The sequence below is a fragment of the Triticum dicoccoides genome, chromosome 5B, assembly GCF_002162155.2.
Source record: "Triticum dicoccoides isolate Atlit2015 ecotype Zavitan chromosome 5B, WEW_v2.0, whole genome shotgun sequence".
In the NCBI taxonomy this organism is placed as follows: Eukaryota; Viridiplantae; Streptophyta; class Magnoliopsida; order Poales; family Poaceae; genus Triticum; species Triticum dicoccoides.
Genome location: NC_041389.1, coordinates 614,632,067 through 614,641,712, shown reverse-complemented (window position 1 = coordinate 614,641,712; position 9,646 = coordinate 614,632,067). Strand labels below are relative to the sequence as shown.

Sequence of the window (9,646 nt, the reverse complement as noted above, 5' to 3'; positions counted from 1 at the left end):
TTTGTTATAAATTTTTCTGTTTTTTAGTTATAGAAATGTTAGAAATTATTCTGTTTTTTAGTTATATAAATATTAGAAATGTTAGTTATATTGAAATGTTATAATTTTTTTCTATTTTTTAGTTATAGAAATGTTAGCAATTTTTCTGTTTTTTAGTAATATAAATATTAGAAATGTTAGTTATATAGAAATGTTATAAATGTTTCCTATTTTTTAGTTATAGAAATATTTATAGAAATGTTAGCAATTTTTCTGTTTTTTAGTTATATAAATATTAGAATTGTTATAGAAATGTTAGTTATATAATCCATCTGATCTTTTATTTGATTGGGATTGCGGTTTCGCTGGGCTTACTTTCTTGATGAGGTTTAAGGTATAGCAAGTAAGGCGATGCCTCCTCCCTAATTGCAAAAATTGTTGACTTTAGAAAAGGTTCAACAAGAACTATAGCAATAAAGGAGCTTCTCCAGTAGCAACCTTCATTCCTGCTTTTCCGTCTTGCCTTTGCTACTTGAGAGAATGCCTTTGACCGAGCAGCTCTTCCACTCATTTTATTAGCAATCAAACCTCTTCCCTTCAACTCGTAGCGAAGGCTATGTCCCAGTAAGCATTTCCTCTGTTTCCTTGTTTCCCACCTCTAAACTTCCGACCGCAAACGCACTTTTCAGATCAGTGACGGCCTCTCCAGCAGAGCTGGGCGCCGGGGCCCTGGATGCGCTAGCGATCGGCACATTAGGGGAGTACTTGCCCGGGTTTCTCGGCCTGGTATCCTTATCCTCGCGTTCATGATATCTACATTCAACTGTGCCCCAGAAAGGGATCCGCAAAACCCCTCGCCATTACCGTATGAGCAGGTTTGAAAGCCTGCAAGTTAAGTTGTAGCGTGGATATCGTAGGTATAAATGAAATAAACTGGAATCAGGAAGTTGTTTGTTTCTCTCGATACGCAGAGGGGAGAGCATGCCCTGCCCCTCCTGGGCTGCAGTAAGTAGATCGAGAGGTCGTTCCGCCCCTTGTCCCCGAAGATGGGTAATATGTTCTCATACAATGTTGCTCCAACTTTTTTCTAGAGGGCCTAGCTGGCGAGCGATCCCAGTCCGCGGCAGAGAACAAGACAGCAAGCGAGCGTATCTTTGTTTGCTTCTTTTCCACCAAGCACAGAAGTTTAAGGAGAACTGTAGGTCGGTGGCTACCTAAGGAAACTCCGATTCGATCTGCCCCCCCCCCCGGCTGGGAGGCATCTACCTCATCCCGATCACAAGGAGAGGTTCACCATGATGGGGGGTCAGGTACTTTAAACGATTGGATCTCTCTATGAATGGAAAAGGGGTGCTTCGGATCGGGAGTAACCACTTTAGAAAGGGCAAAGGGGGGAAGGACATAGGAAAGAGGGATGCCTACAAAAAATCAATTGATTCATCATGGTAGAGAAGAAAAACGGCGCACGGACCGTACTATAACGGTCCTAAGGTAGAGAAATTCCTTGTCGGGTAAGTTCCGACCCACACGAAAGGCGTAACGATCTGGGCACTGCCTCGGAGAGAGGCTCGGTGAAATAGACATGTCTGTGAAGATGCGGACTACCTGCACCTGGACAGAAAGACCCTATGAAGCTTTACTGTTCCCTGGGATTGGCTTTGGGCCTTTCCTGCGCAGCTTAGGTGGAAAGGAAATTTTAGAATTAATGTCAAATTGTTAGAATATGCATATATATATATATATATATATATATATATATATATATATATATATATAATTTTAGTTATCACAATCCAATCATTTAAAAAATGTTACTTTTTGCGGGCATATAGTATTTGTTCTCGACGATATGCCCGGCCCGCGTCCTCGCCGTCGACCCGTTCGCGACGACGTCCTGCTTCAGAGGACCTATGTCCGGGACTGGGCTCCGCCGGGCTGGAACTGGGAGGTGCTACCTGGAGGGGCGCGCCGCTTGGTGAGGAACCCGACCTCGGGTCCCGTCGTCGACCCTGATGTCCTTTGGTGGCATTCGCGTGGGCCACATTCGGTGCAGAGGGAGCCGGCGCCGCCGGAGGTGGTGCGTCGCCGTGTCAGGGAGGAGGACGAGCATGTCCATCGCTACATGGCTGCTATGGACATCAGGTTCTCCAATACTTGGCAGGTTCTTTGGGTAGATGACCGGAGATATGATCATGTGACGGTTCCTTCTCTTTGGGTGTCCACCGCCCGTGCCCCAGGGACCGCGAGTGGCCTAGATTCTTCTGTAGTACTCTATCTTTATTAGGTACCTAGCCAGTGATGTATTCGATATATAATATTCGAGACGATGTATTCGAGATTATATATATTAAGACGATGATGTATTCAAGATTATATATTCGAGACGATGTATTTGAGATTCAGTTTTTCCTTATTGATTGCATCCGTGCATTGTAATTTGAATACTAAATTGTTTTATATTTCTTCCGTATTAGTAAAGTAAAAGCTATGGCGGACAATACCGGCAGAGAGAGAGAGAGAAGAGGAATTGTTTGACATCATACGCAGCCCTCACAGGCTAGATGATCTGAATGAAGCAGATGACGGCTCCCAATATCTGAACAATACCGGAGAGGGTGATGAAAAGATATTCGATCTCGACGACCGAGCTGATGAAGTCATGAACTATGATTATGATTATGATGACACAGACAATGTTTGTGATGACACAGACAATGCTGATCTTCAAATAACAAAGACTACCGGCGAGGTATATTTATATAAGCATGCATCATGGTGATCATCACATGTTTTTTTATTGAAGATATATTAACGAATTGATCTTTCTTCTTTCAGCCCTCCGGATCGAGCAAATCTGCTTCTACAGACAGTAAGACAAAGCGAGGCCCGGGCAGATTGTTGAAGGATGGTGTAAAGTACCACATGGAATCCACCAAAATTAGTGGCGAACCCCTCACGCCTAAGAACGTTACGGACAAGTGGACTCGTCAGTGCGGAGTTCTTGTGAAGGACAAACTCCCGATCTCCATTCAAGAATGGAAAGAGCCAAAGACTAAACGTCCAGGTGTTACTTGGGTCAACCACAGAGGCAAAAAGGACCTTTTGAATTCTCTGATGGAACATTTCACCCTACCAGATCATTTCACTGAAGCAGATGTGGAGAAAATCAAGGCCGCTGCTCTTAAGAAGATGGCAATTGCATTCAACACCCACAAGAAAACTCTATGGGCCAACTACCTCGCTAATGAAAGGAAGACTCCAAATTTCACGGGAACACTGGAGAAGCAAAGAGAACACTGGGACGATTTCGTGACCTTCAAGGATTCAGAATTATCTAAGGAACGGTCGATGAAAAACAAGGCAAATGCCGCAAAAAAGACGCAGTTCCATAGGCTGGGTCCAGGTGGCTACATCATGGTATTGCCTAAGTGGGATAAGTATGAGCAAGAGATGGAGGGTGCAGGGGTCACTCCAGTTAGGAACTGGCCCCCCAGGTGCAGAACTTGGTTCTATGCGCATGGGGGGCGTTGGACCCGAAGACAGGCGAAGTTTCGCGGAAGGCAAATCTAAAAGGAGCCGAACAAAAGATAATTGACGCAATAGAATAAGCTCGAAGGGGGTGTTCACGCCCAACAGAGAGAACGACGAGCTTACGCGCGCCCTGGGAAATCCTGAACACCCGGGAAGAACATGAGGCAAGGGCGTTATTCCCTGGTATGAGGGTTTTTCAGAATGGAACGAGGACTACAGGACCCGTGCAAGAAGGAAGATGGAGGAGGAGAAGAAAAGGAAGCTAGAGGAGGAGCAGAGGAAGCACGCGGACCTGGCACTCAAATTCCAGTAGCAGCAGCAGCAGTAGATCAACTAACTTAGCCAGGAAAGGGGGTCTCAGCAGCGGCAGCAGCAAGCGGATGATCGTCCAGCATTGGATAGCACCGTCCCATCCATGCCGAGAAGCAGCGTTGGTTCTGCCCCGGGCGACACACTGCTGGATACAATACCCTGTGGATGACATCATAGAGAACACTAACTGTGAGCTACACTCCAAAATGAAGAACATATCCATGAAGGTGGCGGACGGCGTTGCTTTTCCAGTTACCCCGAAACAACCTTCCATTGCATCCCGATTCCAGAGGGCTATGCTCGTGTCATGGTGGATGAAGTGGTGGACCCATATTCGGGGCTACAGCTTGACATTCCTGGAGGTGAAGACGAGCGCACACTAGGAGAGGCCATACATTGTATCATCCTATGGAGAAAGGATTGCATCATCTTTCGAAGTCCACCGACACCGCGTCGTCTGCCGACTCCTCCTCAAAGTCCGCCACCGAGTCAGCAGACTCCCGCTCCTCCAAGTCCACGAACGCGTGAGCTGACTCCTCCTCGAAGTCCGCCACCTCCTTCAAGTCCCCGAACGCGTGAGCTGACTCCTCCGGTTTCAAGTCCGACACAGTGTCATGCCACTTCTCCGGTTTCAAGTCCGGCACCGTGTCAGGCCACACCTCAGCCACGTCAGCCGTCTCCGCCGTCTCAGCAATCGCAGAAGAGACACGACGTAGCTATGGTGCGTAGCGGTATGAGTCGAGGTAGTTCAGGAAGTACAGGCGGAGACAAGCGATATAAATATGGTCCAAGCCTCGCTCCTCTTCCTCAGAGGCCTTACGACATGACTAAGGAGCAAAACGCAGCCATAGTGCAGGGCCAAGTGGACGCCCATTTTGCACCGAAACCGGCACTGCCGCCAAAGAAGAAAGTGCCTGAGAAAACAAATTACCACTTCATTCGTATGGCTACAGAACCAGCTCCCAAGCCTGTTGACTCGGACTATGAGCGCCAAATCAGGAAACTACATCGAGAACGGCTAAAGAAGGAAGCGAGCTCGAGCTCGAGCCAACAAGCAGCGGGCCAAAAATGTGGAAAACCGTTCCCCAGCTGGGAGAACAGGCGGCGCAATCGATCCCCCAGTTGTTGTGCCAACAACACGTGAGAGGAGGCCGCGCGCACAATATCATTGTGGGAAAACTGTTAAAGTTCCCCAGCTAGGCGATCTGGTAATAACGGAGGAGCATATAATGCAGGCTGAAATGCTCAAGATCTCTGTTGGACAACTCCTCGAAATTGAGCCCATGTCTCCGCTTAGAGAGGAGGAAATAAAATGGAAATATGTCCGGGGCCAACCTTTGGTCGAGCCAGACAAGGTCAAGAACCTCCCAACGAGAATGTATGAATTGCATCAATGGTACATGAACATTACCAAGATTTCCAATCGAGAGTCCCTCATGGTGAATGTCAAGAAGGAGCATTACTACCATGAGAAAGCTCTGTGCGTTGAGTATTCAGAACTATTTCAGTTATACAATCAAGATGCACTCGACAAATCTCTCGTCAGTTGCTATTGTTTGTAAGTGATCTCTTTCTGTAAGTTTTGATCAATCATTACATGTAATTATCCTCACTATATATTCTTTTCTGTGGTATTATATGCACGATGAAGATGTATGAAATGAAAAAATCTGGACGCTATGGCATTGGGTTCATTGACCCCAAATACCATTAATGAGTACACATGGAATCTTGCAACTTCTCAAGCAAGTGTAGAGGAAAGCATGCTAGAGTTCTTGAAGTGCCTCAATACCAACGAAGATATACTACTTCCTTACAACTTCACGTGAGTTAATACAAATTCTGTTTTTGCTTACTAGCTAGCTAGATGTTAATAATTAAGTGTATACGGTTTACGATATATAGTTGATTAATTTTATGCACATGACCGCTTAATTAAGACATGCAAACGTGTGCGCATGTAGTTTCCACTGGATCTTGTTAGTCATTAAAGTTGACAAAGCAACAGTTGAAGTACTCGACTCGCTACTTAAAGAAGATAAAGACTACAACATCATGAAGGTAATTTCAATCATTATTAACTATATCTCGGCCTATTATTAGTTCATCATTTCCTGATATGAACTATTTAATAATCCATTTATTGATTTTCTTTGCTGGCGGGCAGGGCTTGGGCAAAGTTCATCAAGGTGACTCCAGGCAAATGGCCAAAAAAGTTGTTTTGGCATCGACCAAGGGTAAGTAATTAAGTAGTACTAGCTAGCTAGCCATCTCTTTAATTCTTGTTTCAGTACCATTAATTAATTATCATGCTTGATTAATCATTATCTGATTCAATTCCATTCTCATAAAGGCCCTGAAGCAGGTGCCGGGGAACGATCTGTGTGCATTCTACGTTTGCGAGAACATTCACATGATGGCGTCCGAAAGGAGCAGATCTCAAAGACAGGACTGAGTACGTTGTCAGAACTCTATTCACACCATTATCTATATCTTGTAACACAACTAATACACATGCATATATTGATCTCCTTCTTAACAGTTTAGAGAGGTGCTGGATAAGCTCCTACCAGCGGACCGCATACTAGCACTTCAAGAGGAAATAGCCGGATTTTTGCTCGACCAGGTCATAGATCCCAAAGGAGAATACTATTACCCGCTACCGCCCGCATGAACCACTTGTCATCGTGCATGCTCCGAAGGCACCGAAGCAACATGTAGGAGAAATTGTATATGTATATACATGTGTATGTGTGAATAGTTAATGGTGTTGGCTGTAAGACATTCGATGATATATATTATATTATATATATATATATACATATGCGGTTCTATGTACGAGAAAATCTATTTATATATATACATAACGTGTACAATTTGTAGTATCATGAAATACCAGCAAACAAAAAAGAATTAAATTGAAAACACAAAATTAAAGCAAAAATTAAAAAAAACACCCAAACATTTAGTACCGATTAGTGTTACCAACCGGTACTAATATCCTACACGCACCCGGGCCTGGCTTGTGCCATGTGGTGGCCCTTTAGCGCCGGTTCGTGACGAATCGGTACTAAAGGGGGGGACCTTTAGTCCCCACTCTTTAGTGCCGATTAGCGAACCGGCACTAAAGGCCGTCACGAACCGGCACTAAAGGCCGGTTCTACACTAGTGCCTCCTCGTTCCGCCTTCCTCCGCCGTCATACTCTCTACTCCCACCTCGAGTCGCCCCTCCTTCTCCCTCCTCCCTGCTACACTTTGATTTAGTAGGCTAGTTTATATGCAACATTTTGATTTAGTTGATATGATTCAGTTGATTTAGTAGGCTAGTTGATTTAGAACATTTTCATTTAGTTGATTTAGTAGGCTAGTTGATTTAGTTGATTTAGTAGGCTAGTTGATTTAGTTGATTTAGAACATTGTGTCATTTAGTTGATTTAGTATGCTAGTGGATTTAGTATGCTAGTTGATTTAGTATGCACCATTTTATTGTTATTTTTTCTGTACATGGATAGGTAGATGCTTTTGTTTTTTTGTAATAAGTTATTTTTTTGGCAAAATGTAGGTGCCAATTTAGATAAATTTGCCACTTGTTTTTTAATCAATTATCTTAGGCAATATGTGCCATCGAAATGCTTTGGTAGGTGGTACCTTGTCATCTAATCGTTAATCCTTTGTGCATATTGCTTTAGGGAAATGGCGCCACCACCACCACCACCATGTCGATTGTGCAAGTCAAGGTGCGCCAGCAGCCTTGCAACTGGCAAGCTATTCGACATCTACTTCCAGCCGAGTTTTCGTCATGCGGCGATAAGAAATTAGATGAAATGTAACAACTATTTTATTTTTAGTGTTTGCATTACTGCATTGTGTCATTTTGCTTTTCTTACACAGATCGTCCCATGCAATGTGAGGTTGAAATTCAACAAGCTAACAGGAGACACTGTGACATTTGAGGCTCCTAGGGGGTCGTACACTATGGAGGTCGAGAAAGGATGCAATATGTCACAGATTGGAGGAGATGGATGGGCCCGTTTCCTCGCCCGCATGCGTCTTACTGGTGGTGAGTTGATCCGCTTCTCCTTCAGAGCAGAAAGACCCAAGTTGGCTGTCATTTATGTCAACCCGGTGGAAGATGATGAAGATGATGAAGATGACGAAGATGATGAAGATGACGAAGATGATGCAGATGACGAAGATAATGAAGATAATGAGGACCCACTTCATGAAGCCATCGTAGCTCAAAGAATGAGGCTGAGCAAGGACAAGGTGTGCAACCTATGGAACATAATTCCGCCACGTGATGACTTTATCGGGGTGCCATTCGTGACCCGCCTGACAAGTACCATGGTCGATCGGCATGAAATGGTATGTTATACGTACTGACTGTAGTAATTTGATGATATATATATGCTTTATTGTTATACTTACAAATGCAAATTATCCGATGATATGCTTAGTGAATCCGATGAAATTCTTAGTGTAGAGTCCAATGATATGCTTAGTAGAATTCATGATTAATTAGTACAAATGCGTAGTACTGTGCCTTTTGATAGTGTAGAAATCTAGACTTAATAGAAATATATTTGCAAGAGTATGTGTGAGGCTATTTATTAATTGATATGTTTTTCTTATTCAGAAATTGCCAAAGAACCTATCTGTGAGTTGTGGTATCGAGCCTGATGAAGAAGGCTCAGCTGGACTATGCCTTACCGCAAGGGGCTCCGTCACCACCTGTACATACCGCATGGACACAGACGATCGTACACACTTAAACTCGGTTGGGTGGAAGAGATTCGTCGTTGGCAAGAATCTTTGTGTTGGACAGGCCATCCTAATTACTATCAGGAACACCCACCGACCAGGCTTGAGGATGATGATCGTCGTCGATATCATCTAGAACTACATATGTGTTGCTATATCATCTAGAACTACATATGATGATCGTCGTCGATATCATGTAGAACTACATATGATGATCATCGTCAATATCATATAGAACTAAATATGATGATCGTAGTCGATGTCACCTTGTACTGCTTGAGGATGCATGTTGAGTATATATGAAATTGTAATCTAATACTTCCTCGGTTCCAAATTACTCGTCGTGGTTTTAGTTCAAATTTGAACTAAAACCACGATGGGTAATTTGGAACCGAGGGAGTACTACCTAGTACCTATAATGCTTTATGAAATTGATATCTAGTAGAACTAGTATCTAAAAATTGCAGTTTACTGAAGCCGGAATGGGGAAATGGTGGAAGATATGACAGTAGCGCGGGAGCAGGAAATCGCTACAACTAACTAATAGTAGCGCGTTCGGGAAATGCGTTGCTGATATAGTCAATAGTAGTAGCGTGGGTACAGGCAGTGCTACTACTAACGGTTAGTTGTAGTGCCTTATTCATAGTGCAGGTGCCCGCGCTGCTGATAGCCTCAAAACCCGCACTACTATAGGGTTTTCCCTAGTAGTGGTAGCCCACATCACCATGGGACTCATTGGAGAAGTTTACCACAAGGATCTCAAGGATACTATCAACCAAATTTGTGGGCACCAAGATGATCAATAGGAGATGATCAGCACCAGGAAGGATAGATCAATTGCAGCTTTCATCCAGGAGTTAAACCAGCACATTCATCACCAGGAGAACCAGATGCGCGCAGGCATGATAGATTTCAAGAAGGCAATGACCAAGATCACGGAGCTGGAAGAAGAACTCAAGTCTACACGCGATGGATATGAGGAAGAAATGACGACACTCGTGGAGAAGAATGATGATCTGAAGAAGAAGCTAAAAGTATTTATGGGATTCCTTGCGACTGGAGG

The 9,646-nt window shown here is 44.0% G+C and overlaps 1 long non-coding RNA gene across 1 annotated transcript in view; it reads left to right on the top strand.

Annotated features, from left to right (window-relative positions):
- The window catches only part of LOC119306343, a 12,692-nt gene extending 11,025 nt beyond the window's left edge, over window positions 1-1,667 (top strand). Inside the window, exon 3 of the long non-coding RNA XR_005148927.1 lies at window positions 1,496-1,667. This is a non-coding gene — a long non-coding RNA (uncharacterized LOC119306343). The remainder of the gene's footprint in view (window positions 1-1,495) is intronic.
- The last annotated feature ends 7,979 nt before the right edge of the window (window positions 1,668-9,646 follow it).